The 19568-nt window shown below is 41.6% G+C and overlaps 1 protein-coding gene across 4 annotated transcripts in view; it reads right to left on the bottom strand.

The window, feature by feature from the left end:
* The window catches only part of SGMS1 (sphingomyelin synthase 1), a 622085-nt gene that overhangs the window by 59088 nt on the left and 543429 nt on the right, over positions 1 to 19568 (bottom strand). The gene's annotated exons all lie outside the window — the stretch shown is intronic.

Genomic DNA, 19568 nt, shown 5'->3' with positions numbered 1-19568 from the left:
AGATATATAATTGCAAATATAAATACTTTCAAATTAGAGTGGATTATATTATAAATAATAGACAGAGCTGTAACAAAGCTCCATGCTTGCGCCGTCCCCTAAACGCATGACATCATGACGTGGCGGGATGTACAGCTCTGCATCTGTACTGACGGCAGAGTACATGAATGGAGCGTCCAAAGGATGTGCTAGGGGGCACTTCTGCAGTGATACTGGTGGCAGGGTACTGTTCCAGCAACCCTGCTGGCCAGAAGCAAGTGACGCGGAGTATCGACAGTGCTGCCCACAGAGCCCCTGCTTGCACACCCCTAGTTACGGTCCTGGTAATAGCTATACCACTCTTGGGTGTGTGTTCAGACTCAGATATATGCACCCCTTGTGTATGTTCAACCACCGTAGGCATGTGTATATTGCACACTCAAGAGTGGTGTATTTATCTTATAAAATAGCTGTAGGGTGAAACAGATACAGAATAGGAGTAAAAAATAGTTCTAAATAGGCAGTAAAAGTCTTAATTATTTTAATGAATACACATTTAACTGGATAACATAATTGCACCAGTCATATTTGGTGATGGCTGATGACAGGTCCTTCTGTCAGATATTTGTATTTCTATCAGTGAGGCAGTGATGTAGTGATGTGCTGTAGTCTCTATGAGTGATAGTATCATTTACACTTGTGGAGTGATACTGCTGTGGCTGTGTGATTAGGTTTTGGTCACAACGGGAAGTAGTTCAGGCTTGCTGTCACACTTGGAAGTGTGCGGTCATTGAAATAATGTGTGGTGTATATATATATATATATATATATATATATATATACACACACACACACACCACACATATATATATATATATATATATATATATATATATACACACACACACACACACACACATATATATATATCTATATATATCTATATATATCTATATATATATATATAATAATTTTCTTGGTCTTTATTGTAAAAAAGTGTTGTTGAAATGTCATTAATATCATTTTCTGTGAACAAACACTAATTCATTTATAATTTCACTTTCCACCATAATTTTTACGTGAATACAAATGTATTCATGTTTTGTCAGCAACGTAAAACCGTGCTGGGTTTTGCCTCGTCAATACAATCTCAGGAGTATATTGTTAGTGTATAATGCGTTGCAGAGTATAATGGCACAATAGAAATGCTTTTAGTAATCCGATGAAAAATTTACATTGTGCTTAGTAACCATAAAAAAGTATATATTTAATTGCTATATACTATTTGTCAGTTTTTGCTACGTATAATACTGTGAAGCCATATGAAGACCAGCACTTTCTACATGGACCTGACAGGCAGGCGCACCTAGACTCCAAAACGAAAAAAAAAACCTTAATTCTTGTCCATGTAAACAGAAATAGATCCTTACGGAGCTTTACAAACTAGACATTAAGGGGGGAATTCAAATGTTTGAAAAGTCAGTTGGGTGTCTGTTATTTCCTATATAATAGACAGGAAAAAACAGACACCCAACCGACTTTTCAAACATTTGAATCCCCCCCCCCCTAATAATTGTTTTCGGTCTTCTCCTAGTTTACCAAATTTAAAAAAAAAAAATTATGAGACTGAAACCTATCCTAATGGCAGCATTAAAAACCAATCTCTTTGCTAATTTCCACACGTAAGCACAGATTTTGTGACCAGGAAACTGCGGCGTTCTATCCCAACACAGCAGCTCTTCAACTGAAGCAGTATGCATCACACTTGCAACAGACACTCCTGAATGCACCACGAGGAGAGGGAGAGTACCACAGTTATTCACTTTGATGAGATGCTGATAATAATGTATATCTTTGCTTTAGAGCATTGGTTCTCAACCTCGGTCCTCAGGATCCCACACAGTTCACTATTCCCAGCTCACATAGCAGGTGTTCAGGTGTATTCGTTACTCACCGATATATTTTAAAAGATCCACAGGTGAAGCTGATTACTTGAAATTCTGTGGAGCCCTGGAAAATATGAACTGTATGGGGTCCTGAGGTCAGAGTTTAAGAACCTGTGCTTTAGAGAACAGTTTTGAGGTCTGACTGATGAAGGTTTCAACACAGCCCATATAACATTGCTATCACGCACCGAAGAATGTGTATGCCTAGCTGCTAGATGGCAAGGGATTCTCTCTGTAGGGATGCATGATGGCACAGGGGCAACCAGTGTTTGGCCTCACTGCTGTAACAAAGTGGCCCCTGAAAAACACAGCACGTTGTAAGCTCATTTTATTGAAGGCCTCAATATTTGTAATACCTCTTTTACACTCGCAGGAAAGTTCATTCCCGGGAATGTGTCCCGGTATATTTGCCGGGACACATTCCCGGGAATGACCCTTTCACATTAGCGGGCTGACCCGGCATATTGCCGGGTCAGTGACGTCACCGCTGAGTCTCCCAGAGGCGGCGCTTGGAGATAATCTTCTCCAAGCACCGCCTCCTCCTATGAAGAGAACGGGTGCCGGGTCGCCTTGACCCGGTATACCCGTTTACACTGGCAGCTTCCCGGGACGGTCCCGGGTTCAACCCTGCTCTAGACCTGGGATGAAATCCCGGGATGCTCGTCCCGGGAAATTGTCCCTGTACCCATTTACACTGAGAAAAATCCCGGGATGATGCGCGTTCACGTGCAATATCCCGGGATTTTTCTGCGAGTGTAAAAGGGGTATAATTCTCTTTTACATTTCCTTACAGGAAGCACCTAAAAAAGCCTCTTTTCACACGCCATTTCCTTGTATCATGCAAGCAGTACTTGCACTAACACCAAAAAAACAAAACAAACACATTACAAGTGTTTCTGTAATGAAAGTAATAATTCACATATATCATTTTAACACTTTGCAGATTAAAATAATGGATTCTGATCCCAAAAGTACCTAAAAAGCAAGAGGGAATTTGGACTCCCACCAATCACTCACACACTCTATAGAAGTGTAGCAGCTTTCATTAGCTGGAGGTTTTAAATAGGTCTCAGAAGCACATTACAATGATTGCCAATGCAAGAGCAGAGTACTTACCCATCCACGACTGTGAATGGCTATCACTGGTACAACATCAATCAAAGGAGATGTAAAACTACTAAGTGCCATTTATTTCCTTTAAAATGACTGTACAAGGTGTGCATTGAGAAGGGCTAGTTATATAAAGGGAGATCAAATAGGGGGAATCTACATACTGTACGCAAAAGTGCTCACATTAGGCTTACTCCAAGACAACACTACCTCTATGTCAGCTGCATTCAAGCAGTTAATCACTGATCAAAGCAATTTCTTGAGGAAAGGAACAGTGCAGCAATCATGAACGGTTCCTTCCTGGTTTCTGACAAACATTTTTCCCTGGAAATACACTGGCTGATTTCTCATGATCGTTACAGGATCACAGCTATTCCTATGTATACAACAAATCTAGTCTGACAGGGCTACAATAGCATCGTAAAATGACTACATACAGCCCAATGCAGTCACTGTCCGAACACAACTATAATCCATCGTGTTCTATTTTTGACTGAAATAAACTACTGCATCCTTTATGAATTGGCTCATTGCATGGTAGTGAGATAAATGCACCAACAGGCTTTACAATTGCTCCAAACAAACAAGGGCTGGTTGGATCACTAATCTGCTGACGGTCATTTAATCACGTAAAATATGCCACAGAACATTAAACATTAACAAAGGCACACTCTCAGCCTAGAGCCATGGATTCATTGCAGAGCAACAATTTCAAGAAATCATCTATTTGATTTCAGTTTCCCTTGTCACATATTAGAAGTCTCCTTGTTATTCTCACCTGAAAGTTACAAACAAAAAAAAGGAAATAGAACCTTAGAAAATGCCACATATCGGTCAGCTTACACCTGACACCAGTAACAGTCTGTCTCAAGCTTCATTCCCCAAAGAGTTTAAGTTTTTGAGTCACATAAGGGCCGATTGAATTGAGGTGTGTGCCGCCTGTTAGACACTCATTCCTTCAGATGGGCATCGGAGCTATTCAATTGATGCTCGGATAGATGCCCATTAGCTGCGGCAAACACATTTATTCTCGCATCCCCCACAAGTCTGCAGTTTGGGCATCCATCATTTTAGATGGGGTTAGTCACTTTGCATGGCTAAAACCGTAGCTAATAGACGCCTTAGCAAGCAACGGCCGTCTGATCGGAGCAACAATTGAAAAGCTCCAATAGACGCATATTGCTAAAGATGCCCAGCAGGGGGCGCAAAAATAATTTAATCTGTATCACAGTACTCATACTCACTGCCATTTTTTTAACATTGTTTTTACCCAGTTTTATAAAACAGCTCTATTTTTACTAGGGTCACCGTATACACTGCTGTTTTTACTAATTTGTGGAATGCATTTTGGCCTATCTTTTGCATACATGGAGGATAAAAGCATCCTCTTATGAAAGAGTCAAAGAAATGCGTCGACAGGACAATGAACCAAAGTGAAAACGTTCACCGGATTCATGGATTGATGAGAACCGCTTTGCTCTAACAGAAGTGATACAACCGGACCCTGGTGTTCAATATCAAAGGGAGACCTTTTGCACCACCTAATTACGCAGAACATTTACAGTCTCAGTGAACACTGTCTCTTTTATATATACACATGCATTACTATACTTAGGGATGCCAATATACGTGGACTTGTAAACTGAACTTCTGTTGCTCTTTATTTTATGGAGCGACAGATAAAAAGTTATACACTATCTGTTTATACAAGATTGACATGAGAAACCGTTTAAAACATATGTTTACTTGTTATCAGGTTTTAGACCCAATAATTATAATTTCTTATTGTTGCAATAAGAAATTAAACATTGCCCAGATAGGAGCCCTGTCCCTGTTATATGTGAAAGTAAAGTGATCGGCAATGCAGTCACTTTACTTTCGGGACCCCAGCACGCTACTGTGAATATGTGAGTAGTGAGTGTCGGGAAGGAATACTCCATATAGCTCTACCAGAGAAAATTGCACATTGTAGCTCAGAGGATATAATGGCTAAATTTGGCAGTTAAGCAGCCACCAAAGAAATCTATGGGAGATGCTTTTGCGGTTGGAAAAGGAGGGACCAAGGCATACCCGAGATATCTGCTGTGGTTCCTCAGTGTTACATCAAGGGGATACCCCTAAACCAGCTGCAAAATATACTATTTAGAACTAAATAATATTAAAGCATGATAGTACAGTAGAGAGCATCGCTGCCTCATAGCACCGGGGTCAGGGTTTCAGTTCCCCTCTGTTTGCATCCATTTCTTCTAGCTTCTCTAGATTCCAACAAACTAGCCGGTTAATTGGCTTCTGATAAAGTTAGCCCTAGTGTGTGCATATGCGTATGTAGGAAATATAGACGGTAAGCTCCAATGAGGTAGGGATGGATGTGAAGGACGAAACATGTTTTATGCAAAGCGCTGAGTGATACACGAGTGCTCTATATAAAAATGTAATGAATAAAATAAAGCTAATCTGCTCCACAATTCCTCAAAAAAAAGTGTATTAAAACCATAATAAAAATATGCATGCGATTTTCATACACTGAGCTGAGCCCCAATTAACTAAATGGATGATCTGTATGTATAGGAAAAGGAGGAGCATTTTAAAATAACACGACATGTACCTTTCAGTTCCACAGTAACCGGAAAGAAACAGACTGCCATATGGGATTAACAATCATTTTGAAATTAGAACATTAAAAACACGCATAATTAACAGTAATGGTCGAGTATACTGAAAGTCATACAAGAACTAACACAATGCAACCAATAATTTCTCCCTACTCATAAGCTGACCAGAAACATCATTAATTATTTTGTATTTTTTTCACTATAAAAGCTGGATAAGTAGATGTAATGACTTAAAAGCATGGTTGGCTCAACTGAGTAACTGTTTGCTAATTTTACGCTTCATTTCCCAGCAACAATTAGAAGAGAAAACATTTATTGGCAAGTTTTTTTTTTAAATGATAGTTACTGATTAGTAGACAATCACAGATCGAGTGTTGCAAGTAACAAATAAAAACAAGAACAAATAGCTGTGCATCTGTACAAGTGGAATTCACAAAATAATAATTAAACTCTAAAGCCCTACTAATGATAAGTAGGGTTTACTTGCATTAAAAATATTAGAACTGAGGGCCTTGAGTCATTGTGACTAAATAACATTAATTGAGACAATCTCACTGACGTTTAAGGGGGGTACTCATGGAGCGATAATCTAAGCAATCTGACTAGATTGCTTAGATTTTAAGCATGATCGCTTCGTGTGTACCCCCTACAGCGATAGCGATGCGCAGCCCCGCGCATCGCTATCGTTGGTGCTAGATTGGCCTGCATGCAGGCCAATCTATAAGGTCACTCATTTCACCCTCTGGGTGAAATGAGCAGCCCCCCGTCCCCCCACACACTCTCAGCACACATCGCGCTGTGTGCTGAGCGGCGGGAGAGATGTGTGCTGAGCGGTTCGCACATCTCTCCCCAGATCTGCCTGTGAATACGGGCCTTCAGAAGACAATTTATAAGCCTAAAAGCTAGGGAAAAGGCACAACGCCCTTAAATGTTACAGAATAAAACCCATGCCATAAACCTGCAACATAAAGCAGTCATGTACTTGTATTAAGATTTTATGTACAATTATTAGGTATTGCAACAATTCATATGAACGTGCACCAACGCTGCTCTCTGGCATCACAGTGTGCATTACTGTGGTGGTTTCACACAGACATTTTTCTGATTCCTCCCTTCCCCACCCCAGAAATGCAGTCAGTTTGTATTTGTATAAGTAAAAGATGTCATCCTATCAAAATGGATGGGCTAAGTGTATAGAATGACACACAAGTATATTTTCTGTTCTGACAGATGTTAAAATGTTTTAAGACAAGAGTTCAGAGCCAGCAGGTAATGTGCTGAAGCCAAGTGCTTCTTAGGAGTCTTATTTCTCCCACCCCTGCACTAGCTATGAAACAGCTGTTGAAAACTGCTACGATACTATGTAGTGGTGTTTCCCAAACGCGGCCCAGGTTTTAGCCTTACATGAACACAGGTAACTTCATTAGTACTTCAGTTATATTGATTTAACCATCTGTGCTGAAGACTGGATAGCCTCAAAACCTGGACTGTTAGTGTGCTTGAGGACCAAGGTTGGGAAACACTGATGTAGTAAATGTGGTCAAAAGATTGTGATCTAAAGCTAGATCATTGGTTTTCCAGTAAGTATATCATAGGACTCTTATGCTGCAGCACTGAGACACTCCCATGGAATTAGTTTTAAGTAGGATGTACCAGCACTATATTGTGGGGCTTTGATGTCCTGCAGGGTGGACATTGCTGTAGCTAGTTCATTTGGTGACACAAATGCATGTCTTTTACCCTATATACATTATTACATTACAAATATAGATGCTTTCATTTTTAAATGTTTGTGTATATTGTTTATTTTAGCTACCTTAAGCCCCATTCACACTAGGCGATACTGTGAACAACATCGCTCAGAAAGGGCTTTCTGAGAGATATTGTTCACAATATCACCTAGTGTGTACACATTACAGTGAACAATGTGCGCTCCCGCGCGTCGTTATCGACCCCCTCCCTCGTCTGAACATGTACAGACGGGGGAAGTCCTCATTAACGACAGCCATGCTGCAGATGTATCACTTCCCTTCACTCCCTTCCACACTGGCATCAGCAAGTGTGTATGCACCTGCTGATGCTGGCACCCCACCAAGTCCCCGCTGCCGCCTATATCGGCGTCGGCAGGGGGCTCGGCTAGTGTGTATGGTCATTATGCACTGGGAAGGCATAAGTGTTCATTTAAGGATGGCTTTAGGTGGCTTGTGTTACACTGTTATAAATGTACAGTGTAGACCAGTGGTTCCCAAACTATTTTGAGTCACGGCGACCTAGAGTGTCAGGATTTATTTCATGGCACCCCTAAGCCAAAGGTTTCTTACTGAGAAATTTAGAAACATATTAAATTAAGTAAATTGTGTTCATAGCTCATCGTAGGGTTATTTGTGTGATGAGGGACAGGATTTGCTTCTGTTTGTCCACATATGTTATGACTGGCAGCCACCAGCACTGGTTTTGCCTGTTACATTGACCATAAATAATTTGAATTAGTCCTGGACCACCAATCCAAGGCACCCCTGCAAGTACCCCGAGGCACCCCAGGGTGCCATGGCACACAGTTTGGGAACCACTGGTGTAGACAGCAAAAAGTAACAGGAAAAAACAATCTGCAAGCTACCAGCTGAAAGTGTTGTTTTTTGGTGAGTGAAAAGCTCATGTGACAATAGGATTATGTCAAACAAACAATGAAAACACAATCTATTAAGAGCATAGTTTAATTGCTAGAGCACTGACAGATACGCCATACTGAATGGAAACCCATAAAGGATGGGTGTGGATCATTAAATCGACAGTGTCTAGGTCGACAATGTTTAGGTCGACCACTACAGGTCGACAGTCACTAGGTCAACAGGGTTTGAAGGTCGACAGGGTTTCTAGGTCGACATGAGTTTTTCATGTTTTTTTGGTGTCGTTTTCTCCGTAGAGTGACCGGGAAGCCCAATTAGTGTACCGTGTCCACTCGCATGGCTCGCTTTGTTCGCCATGCTTCAGGCAAGGTGCCTCGCTGCGCTCGGCACAGGTTACTGTTCCCAATAGTAGTCCGCATGGATCGTTAAGTATGAAAAAGTTCAAAAAAAAGATTTATTTTAAAAACAAAAACTCATGTCGACCTAGAAACCCTGTCGACCTTGAAAACATGTCAACCTATAGTGGTCAACCTAAACATTGTCGATCTTCAGACCGGATCCCTAAAGGATACCTGTAGGTCATGCAAGATCTTATTTATAACTATGTATCAGAGCTTCAGCGGGGTAGAACAAACCACAGAGAGCTAACTCCAATGTTACTCTTGCTCTGTGAGTGTAAAGTTACATAACCATTTAAACTTGTGGACATTATGGTGGACCACTTTAAAATGCCTGCAGAAAGTTTTTAATCAGGAAGACGGGATGCGATCAAGATGCCGCCGGCCGGAATCCCGGCGGTCGAAATACTGACGCCGGAATCCCAACCGCTACAATCCCGACATATTCTCCCTCCGTGGGTGTCCACGACACCCATAGAGGGAGAATATAATAGTGTGCCGAGCGTGGCGAGCGAAGCGAGCCCGCAAGGGGCTGCGTTCCGCTCGCCACCCCTGTCGGGATTGTGTGGTCGGGATTCCGGCGTCGGTATTTTGACCGCCGGGATTCCGTCCGGCGGCATTTAGTACTGATCCCAGGAAGACCAATCAGAAGCCACAGTGCAGGGACTACGGTCCTTGTGCTATTATAAGGTCAGACTTTCGAGATGAACTAAGTAGCAGTTCCTGAGGCTAATAAACTCCAGGGGGATTATACCTCATACAAGATAGGAGAACTGTATTGAATGATCAAGTAAAAGGTAATAGTAATTGGAGAAATAAAAACATGCCTATAATAAGACACAGATCTGCTACAATTTAGACGTTTACCCAGTGGTTTCCAAACTTTGAGTCACGGCGCCCTAGCATATAATAATTTTTTTCACGGCACCCCTAGGCCAAAAGTTTATTATTGAGAAATTTGGAAAGAAATATTAAATTAAATAAATTGTGTTTATATGTCACCCTTATGTTCAACTGTGTTGAGGGGAAAGATTTGCTTCTGTTTGTCTACATATTTTATGATTGGCAGCCACCAGCACTGGTTTTGCCTATTACATTGACCATAAATAATTTGAATTGGTCCTGGACCACAAATCCAAGGCACCCCTGCAAGTGTCCCGAGGCACCCCAGGGAGCCACAGCACACAGTTTGGAAACCACTGCGTTAACCACATATTTAAGTTGAAACGCATTCAGAATGTGTTTCTTTAATGCAATTGTTTTCCTAGTTAATAAGTGTACCGACAATCCCTGTTCACATACACAGTAGGTTTAATCGCAACAGCATAACCCACCAGCTGCTGATTGGGAGAACATTTTGGGTGTTTATAGTCACAAGATACACAATACTTTAGGTGCGCTATGCTTATATAGCAACTAAAGGGGGGTACTCACGGGAGAGATGTGTGCTGAGCGATCTTAACACTGACCGCTCAGCACACATCTCTCACCCCGCTCAGCACAGCGCGATGTGCTGAGCGAGGGGGAAAGCCGACGGGGGCCGCTCACTTCACACAACGGTGAAGTGAGCGACCCGCTAGATTGAGCCTGCATGCAGGCTCAATCTAGCACCGGGGATAGCGATGCGCGGCCCATCGCTGGAGGGCATACACACGGCAGATCCGTGCTTAAAATCTAAGCAATCTAGCAAGATTGCTTAGATTTTAAGCACGGATCTCTCCGTGTGTACCCCCCCTTAATTACTTTCCAGCAAAGGAAACTAATCTGCTGCCATACGACTCCTTTCTGCCCATGCAATATAATGGAATGTATTTACGAAGTTAACATAAACCCTAGGCATTTGTGGCATACTAGCATGCATAAATGTTCCTCTTACATGACAATACACATTCAGTTCAGCTATGCCTTTCTGCTTACCAGCCACAAACTAAGCCTTTAAGCATCTTACGTCTGTATTACAAAACACGTGCCCTTCTTACACTTTGTGTGTATGATCAGAAGTGGGGAAAAAACAACCTACATAAATGTGTATATGCCACAGACACGCAACTAACTGCACATAACTACAGGTGTTACACTAACACATGCTACATATTCATGAATACTCATCTTTGTGTAACGCCCATGTACTGGCATGAGCAGTACATTCTTGTGATGGGCCATTCCATGAAAATGAGTAAAAATGTCCCATAAAAACAAACATCTGTAGCGGTGTATCTTTTGAGTCTAAATTAAAAGTTAATTTTATATGCAATTAAGTATAATTTTATTTACAGGTACCCCGTGGATTCTACATGGAGAAGGGGACCGACTCTTCGTGTCAACATAGGTAAGTATGTATGTATGTATGTAGGTGTGCATGTATGTAATAAAGTTATACTGTCACGGTGTGTGTGTACTGTTTTTATTTGGGTATTTTTTTTGTAGTAGAACTACAGGTACCAGCGGGCCCGTTTTGCCCCCGCATGCTGGTACTTGTGGTTCTCTAAGTACCAGCTTGCGGGGGAGGCTTGCTGGGACTTCTAGTTCTGCTACAAAAACCAATATTCTTTTTTTTTGACACATGGCTATCAGCCCCCCATCTGCCGCCCTTGGGGGGGGGGGGGGGGGGGGAGACACACAGACTCGGGCTTCACCCCTGGCCCTTGGGTGGCTGGAGGGGGGGGACCCCTTGATTTAAGGGTACCCCGGCCAGGGTTGACTAGTTGGGGATTTAATGCCACGGCCGCAGGGACCTATATAAAAGTGTCCCCCGGCTGTGGCATTATCTCTCTGGCTAGTGGAGCCCGGTGCTGGTGTGAAAAATACGGGGGACCCCTACGTCTTTTGTCCCCCGTATTTTTTGCACCAGGACCGGACGCAGAGCCCGGTGCTGGTTGTTAAAATACGGGGGAACACCTGTCATCCCCCCCCCCCGTATTTTTACAACCAGGACTGGCTCAAAGAGCACAAGGCTGGTTATGCTTAGGAGGGGGGGACCCTACGCATTTCATTTCAGGAATTTTAACACTTTCACACCCCTTCCAACCTAAAAACATGATCTCTCCATATTATTGTAGTTAGTAAAAAAAAAAAAAAATTATTCTTCTAAAAAAAAAAAAAAAAAAAAAAAAAAAATCGATTAAATAATACTTGTGGCTCCTAAGGACAAACCAAGTGGATAATCCCTTCTAATATAAAAATATATACTATTAGCAATAAAAAAAAAGCACAAAAAAAAATCATCATGTTTTTAAAAAAATTTATTAGAACACGACACTAAAATGAGGCGGAATGAAATTGACGAAATGACTGTTGAATTGACATTCTTCAATTGAATATACTTTTGTCGAAAAGCCGCATTTTAACATTGCAGACATGTCAAATTGAAAAAAAGTCGAATTGCCAAAAGTCGAAAATGAAACGGCAGGTTTTTTGTCGAAAAGTACTGTATTGCATTATCGAATCAAATTCGACAGGTTTTTTGTGTCGAAAAGGACCTGTTTTTCGACATTTTCGGCAATTTGACCGCACTTGCTTATACCCCAAAGTATTGCTCATTCTTCTAGGTTTTCATAAAAACACAATTTGGAGTTGATTGGAATTGTCAAGTAGAAGTTTACTTTAAAAACAGTGATGGACTTGGCTCATCTCGTATGTGACAGCTGCATTTTGTGATATATTGGGCATGATTTAATTAGTAGACATTTGAACAGCACTGGGAAATAGCTCCTGGGGCTATTCAATACAGCGCCCTGTGACACCCGACAACGAGATTTCTTCTCGCACCCCTGGAGAGGTGCGAGTAGTAATCCGACAAAAGTGCGACTGCCCTTAGCGCAGTGGAAACAGCATCACGCTGGGCAATTAAGTAAGAGAATGCCATTTCTCCAGACAAAACACCCTGCGCTGTATTGAACAGCCCCGGGAGCTAATCCCCACTGCTATTCAACTGTCTTTGAATTGAACCGTGCTATATGTTGGTTATAACAGAAAAAAACAAAACAAAAACACATCCTCATGTTCGTTTTAACAAAAATTGATATGTTAAAACTTGCACACATGATCCGTACATGACAGTGGAATGGTCCTGAAACATTGTGTAACAAAGCATATTGGCTCTGAACTTATGATATCATCATGACAATAACTCCTGTACCCATAAGATCATTTAAATATTGCCTAAAGTATTTATGACTCAGAAAGGGAGGTGAAGACTTATACAGATGCAGTTTCTCAGTAATGACGTATGTTAATTACCCGATATGTGATTCGATTCTTGTAAAAACTGAATTAGAAATACAGTTGATGATGTGGCCAGTTTCTCCAGCCTTTCACCCTGCCAGGATGTGATAAATGTGTCCTAGTTATAGGACTTACAATCTGGATTCAGAGTACCAAGAACTGCTTACTCAGTGTGAAACATTGGAAAAACAGATCTTTTACCCAAAATCGTGATTTGTGGGTATAGCTGAAAATAAATGAACACTGAGGAGAACTGGTGTAAAGTACATGGTAATATAAAGTAACATAGGGCGGAGTGGGGGAATTCAATTCAGTGCAATGGCCCCAATGCATCGTTCTAGAACTACTAGCAACATCACTAATTATTCCATGCACACCATAGCAGTGTGCAAAAGTAGCTATGTTTAGCTTTAGGTACATGGCAGATATGTGTGCAGCCGAACATCGGCAGCATATCATTCTGTATCGAATCTGCCCCATAGCAGCCAACAATACGGGATTCATTTTTTTACTAGAATGCCATATTTATTTATTTTCAGACAAATTCCTGATTGTGATAATCTATATACCAAAGTCCAAGAAATATTTCACTGCTCATCCAAAGGATAATGAATTGCTTTCTATGCTGCAGTAGGCCTTCCATTGATAATACAATGTCGGTGTGCACTAACCACCTGACTTAAGAGATAAAGCTGCACGGTGGGGGCAGTGGGAGTACAGAAAAGAAAACGATGCAGTAAAACAAGTTGGAAAAATATTATATCCTAACCTGACCAGTACACATGATATGGTTGATGCATCCATGGCACCGTACAGAAAAAAAATAGAAATAATACACACAATTAATTTGTTATACAAGATTCAGACAGACAGTGCAGCGGAAAAACAAAGATCAAACAGTAACAGTTATAAACAGCAGTTACTGTATCACTGACCCAGTGCTCTTGGAAAGCAGAACAGAAAAGTATCACAGTCACTGACAGGTGGGAGGTGCTCGAGACTAGGGGGGGAGATTTACTAAAGTTTCTAAAAATGAAAAGTGGGGTGTTGTCCATAGCAACCAGATTCTGTTGTTATTAAACTAGTGTTTTAATGGAGCACCATTATTTGGAAGCTGCAATAAATGTCAAACATATATGTTCGTATATTTGTATTACATGAGCAATCATACAAGGTTAACATGTGACAACCAAAGAATTTTCTGCTTGTGAAAGTTAATGCTTGAGATTCTAGAATTAATGTGGTTTGATATTCTGTATATAAAGTGGCATCACTTCTAAGTACAGGTTGAGTCTCCCTTATCCAAAATGCTTGGGACCAGAAGTATTTTGGATATCAGATTTTTCCATATTTTGGAATAATTGCATACCATAATGAGATATCATGGCGATGGAACCTAAATCTAAGCACAGAATGCATTTGTTTCATATACATCTTATACACACAGCCTGAAGGTCATTTCAGCCAATATTTTTTATAACTTTGTACATTAAACAAAGTGTGTGTACATTCACACAATTCATTTGTTTCATATACACCTTATACACACAGCCTGAAGGTCATTTAATACAATATTTTTAATTACTTTGTGTATTAAACAAAGTTTGTATAGATTGAGGCATCAGAAAACAAAGGTTTCACTATCTCACTCAAAAAATTTCGTATTTCGGAATATTTGGATATGGGATACTCAACCTGTATGTGTTTTCTAATGCAGCTATCCTGAATAATGGCAAAGTAAAAATATAGGTAGGACTTAAAATACTAAATATATCAGCACAAACACAAAAACAGAGACCAGAAAATGCAACAGAAAGGCATGAAAACCAATTTACAAGATCTTAACTGTAAGTAAACCACAGTACCCACCCCAATTCCCCACAGAATTATTCACCCTTCAGCTACTAACAGATAAGTCTGCACGCACCAAGTTTCCATTCAGTAACATATTGTAGGAAGTGCTATTATCCACATTAAGGGAATGTTAAATAATAATAAAAAAATACAAAAAAAAAAAAAAATTTGTTTGGGTTACTGACTATAAAAAAAGAAAAGAAAAAGGAAGACCAGCTCTAAACAAAGATAAGACAACAGCTTATCAGTACTCCGTGCAAAGCAAACAACCATTGTGTTTTATAATGCAGCCTCACCTACAAAGAGGCTACATGCAGCGATAAAAGAAAAGGCTCTTCTCCGGGAATTATTCATTGTATTTAGCCATGTTCAAACACCAAGGACTTATAATGTAAACAAAACAGAACATACTGTACACTAGGATAATCTTGCACAATTTAACAACTGTTTCTATCAAGTGATGTCTCCACCATATGCACATGATCTATGTCTCAATATCCAGTTCTAATTTTACTTTCATAATTACTCAAAAGTGGGATGCAATGGTTTGAGAAAATTAGCTCTGGTCTATAGTGACCGGGACCAAATTCAATTGTTTTGGGTGAGCCCTCAAAGAATATAAAACCAACAGCATTGGAATGGGAAAAATTTACATTAAAAAGGTGACTAGCTCACAATGAACTATGCAATCATTCCACTTTAAAGGGGTTTTGGGTTCATTTTTATTTAAAGTAGTTGTCTCTTATTAGATAAACCCTCCTTCATAATAAACCCACCACTATTGCATAAACTTGGGCTTTATCTTAGGAAGACCTTATGGAAAAGTTCGTCTAACCCATTTCTACCAATACTTTATTAAAGAGCAATGAACAACTCATGGTTAATAGTGCGTGTGCATAGTGTGTTTAATCATAGCCTAAAACACTCCCAAAAGCATGAACAATACATTGGCAATGGAAACAATACACATAATAGTACATTTATAAATATTTGCTTCTCTGATTCCACACTCTCTTCGAGCCTTGTTGTACTCCAACTGAAAGAGGTAGCGGTTTCAGGTCCTCTGCTTTTCTCAATCTATACCTCATCTCTTGGTAAACTAATCGGCTCTTTTGGATTTCAGTATCATCCGTACACAGATGTTACTCAAATCTACATATCCTCCCCAGATTTGTCACCATCTGTATTGGTCAGGGTCACTGAATGCCTTTCTGATGTTTCATCTTGCCACCTCAAACTTAATATTTCCAAAACAGTTACTTATATTTCCACCGGCCAACAGTAGTTACCAACCTGATATCTCCATCACTGTTGAGAACTCAACAATCAGTCCTACCCCACAAGCTCGCTGCCGAGGTGTCATTCTTGACTCAGAACTGTCCTTTGCTCCAACATTCAGTGTCTCAAAATCATGTTACATGCATCTAAAAAACATATCTAAAATATGACCATACCTTACACAAGACACTGCAAAAACTCTAATCCATGCTCTCATTATCTCCCGCATTGATTATTGTAATGGTCTTCTTACTGGTCTTACCAAAAAGAGATTCTCACCACTACAATCCATTCTGAATGCAGCTGCGAGGCTAATCTTCCTTGCTAGACGTTCATCGTCTGCAGATCCACTGTCCGTCTCTTCATTGGTTACCTGTATTCTACCATATTCATTATAAAATACTTTTACTCACACATAAGGCCATTAACCACACTACACCAATGTCGCTCATCTCAAAATATCTACCAACCCGACATCTCCACTCTTCACAAGATCTACATCTCTCATCCACACTCATTAGTTGCTCTCATGCACGATTGCAGGACTTTCTTCGGGCTGCACCCACTCTGTGGAATGCCCTACCACGTACAATGAGACTCTTCCCTAGTCTTCAAACCTTCAAATGTTCCCTGAAAACTCACCTCTTCAGGCTAGCTTATCACATTCCAGAACCGCTCACTCAACCTTCATAAGATTTCCTATCCGATTATATCCCCACTGTACAGTCCGCACATATCCTTCACATATTTTCTCTTTCTTCACTTTCCCTTCTTCCCGACCATGGTTCATTATTGTTGTGATGTGATATCATGCAACCCACCTAGAACCTTTGCAATCCAGTGGACAAATATGCAATAGATAGGCATTGATTCACAAGGAAAGGCACTATGTCCCTATACATTGTAAACTTGTGAGCAGGGCCTTCCTACCTTTATGACTGTTTATTACCCAGTTTTGTTTTAACATTGTGTCCAATTGGAAAGTGCAACGGAATTTGCTGCGCTATAAAAGAAACTGTTAATAAATAAATAATAACTCCTACACCAGATTATCAAAAGGAGACAGATTACGCTCTTTAGGTCTATGGTTACTAACAGCAGCTATTCAATGAATGTGGGCACCAAATAAAAACAAACAATGGTCTAAAAAATAAGATTTTACTTACCGATAAATCTATTTCTCGTAGTCCGTAGTGGATGCTGGGGACTCAGTCAGGACCATGGGGAATAGCGGCTCCGCAGGAGACAGGGCACAAAAGTAAAAGCTTTAGGATCAGGTGGTGTGCACTGGCTCCTCCCCCTATGACCCTCCTCCAAGCCTCAGTTAGGATACTGTGCCCGGACGAGCGTACATAATAAGGAAGGATTTTGAATCCCGGGTAAGACTCATACCAGCCACACCAATCACACTGTACAACCTGTGATCTGAACCCAGTTAACAGCATGATAACAGCGGAGCCTCTGAAAAGATGGCTCACAACAATAATAACCCGATTTTTGTAACAATAACTATGTACAAGTATTGCAGACAATCCGCACTTGGGATGGGCGCCCAGCATCCACTACGGACTACGAGAAATAGATTTATCGGTAAGTAAAATCTTATTTTCTCTGACGTCCTAGTGGATGCTGGGGACTCCGTCAGGACCATGGGGATTATACCAAAGCTCCCAAACGGGCGGGAGAGTGCGGATGACTCTGCAGCACCGAATGAGAGAACTCCAGGTCCTCCTCAGTCAGGGTGTGCCCCTGACCAAGTATCAGCTCGGCAAAGTTGTAAAGCCGAGACCCCTCGGGCAGCCACCCAAGATGAGCCCACCTTCCTTGTGGAATGGGCATTTACATATTTTGGCTGTGGCAGGCCTGCCACAGAATGTGCAAGCTGAATTGTACTACACATCCAACTAGCAATCGTCTGCTTAGAAGCAAGAGCACCCAGTTTGTTGGGTGCATACAGGATAACAGCAAGTCAGTTTTCCTGACTCCAGCCGTCCTGGAAACTATATTTTCAGGGCCCTGACAACATCTAGCAACTTGGAGTCCTCCAAGTCCCTAGTAGCCGCAGGTACCACAATAAGCTGGTTCGGGTGAAACACTGACACCACCTTAGGGAGAAGCTGGAAATGAGTCCGCAGCTCTGCCCTGTCCGAATGGACAATCAGATATGGGCTTTTTTGAGACAAACGCCGCCAATTCTGACACTCGCCTGGCCTAGGCCAGGGCCATGGTCACTTTCCCTGTGAGATATTTCAAATCCACAGATTTGAGCGGTTTAAACCAATGTGATTTTAGGAATCCCAGAACTACGTTGAGATCCCACAGTGCCACTGGAGGCACAAAAGGGGGTTGTATATGTAGTACTCCCTTGACAATCTTCTGGACTTCAGGAACTGAAGCCAATTCTTTCTGGAAGAAAATCGACAGGGCCGAAATTTGAACCTTAATGGACCCCAATTTGAGGCCCATAGACACTCCTGTTTGCAGGAAATGCAGGAAACGACAGAGTTGAATTTTCTTCATGGGGCCTTCCTGGCCTCACACCACTCAACATATTTTCGCCACATGTGGTGATAATGTTGTGCGGTCACCTCCTTCCTGGCTTTGACCAGGGTAGGAATTACCTCTTCCGGAATGCCTTTTTCCCTTAGGATCCGGCGTTCAACCGCCATGCCGTCAAACGCAGCCGCGGTAAGTCTTGGAACAGACATGGTACTTGCTGAAGCAAGTCCCTTCTTAGCGGCAGAGGTCATGAGTCCTCTGTGAGCATCTCTTGAAGTTCCGGGTACCAAGTCCTTCTTGGCCAATCCGGAGCCACGAGTATAGTTCTTACTCCTCTACGTCTTATAATTCTCAATACCTTGGGTATGAGAAGCAGAGGAGGGAAGACATACACCGACTGGTACACCCACGGTGTTACCAGAACGTCCACAGCTATTGCCTGAGGGTCTTTTGACCTGGCGCAATACTTGTCCAGTTTTTTGTTCAGGCGGGACGCCATCATGTCCACCTTTGGTCTTTTCCAACGGTTCACAATCATGTGGAAGACTTCCCGATGAAGTCCCCACTCTCCCGGGTGGAGGTTGTGCCTGCTGAGGAAGTCTGCTTCCCAGTTGTCCACTCCCGGAATGAACACTGCTGACAGTGCTATCACATGATTTTCCGCCCAGCGAAAAATCCTTGCAGTTTCTGCCATTGCCCTCCTGCTTCTTGTGCCGCCCTGTCTGTTTACGTGGGCGACTGCCGTGATGTTGTCCCACTGGATCAATACCGGCTGACCTTGAAGCAGAGGTCTTGCTAAGCTTAGAGCATTGTAAATTGCCCTTAGCTCCAGTATATTTATGTGGAGAAAAATCTCCAGACTTGATCACACTCCCTGGAATTTTTTTCCCTGTGTGACTGCTCCCCAGCCTCTCAGGCTGGCCTCCGTGGTCACCAGCATCCAATCCTGAATGCCGAATCTGCGGCCCTCTAGAAGATAAGCACTCTGTAACCACCACAGGAGAGACACCCTTGTCCTTGGAGATAGGGTTATCCGCTGAT

The sequence above is a fragment of the Pseudophryne corroboree genome, chromosome 3 (genome assembly GCF_028390025.1).
Source record: "Pseudophryne corroboree isolate aPseCor3 chromosome 3, aPseCor3.hap2, whole genome shotgun sequence".
NCBI lineage: Eukaryota > Metazoa > Chordata > Amphibia > Anura > Myobatrachidae > Pseudophryne > Pseudophryne corroboree.
Note: the sequence above shows the minus strand (reverse complement) of the source record. Positions and strands in the feature narration are given on the sequence as shown.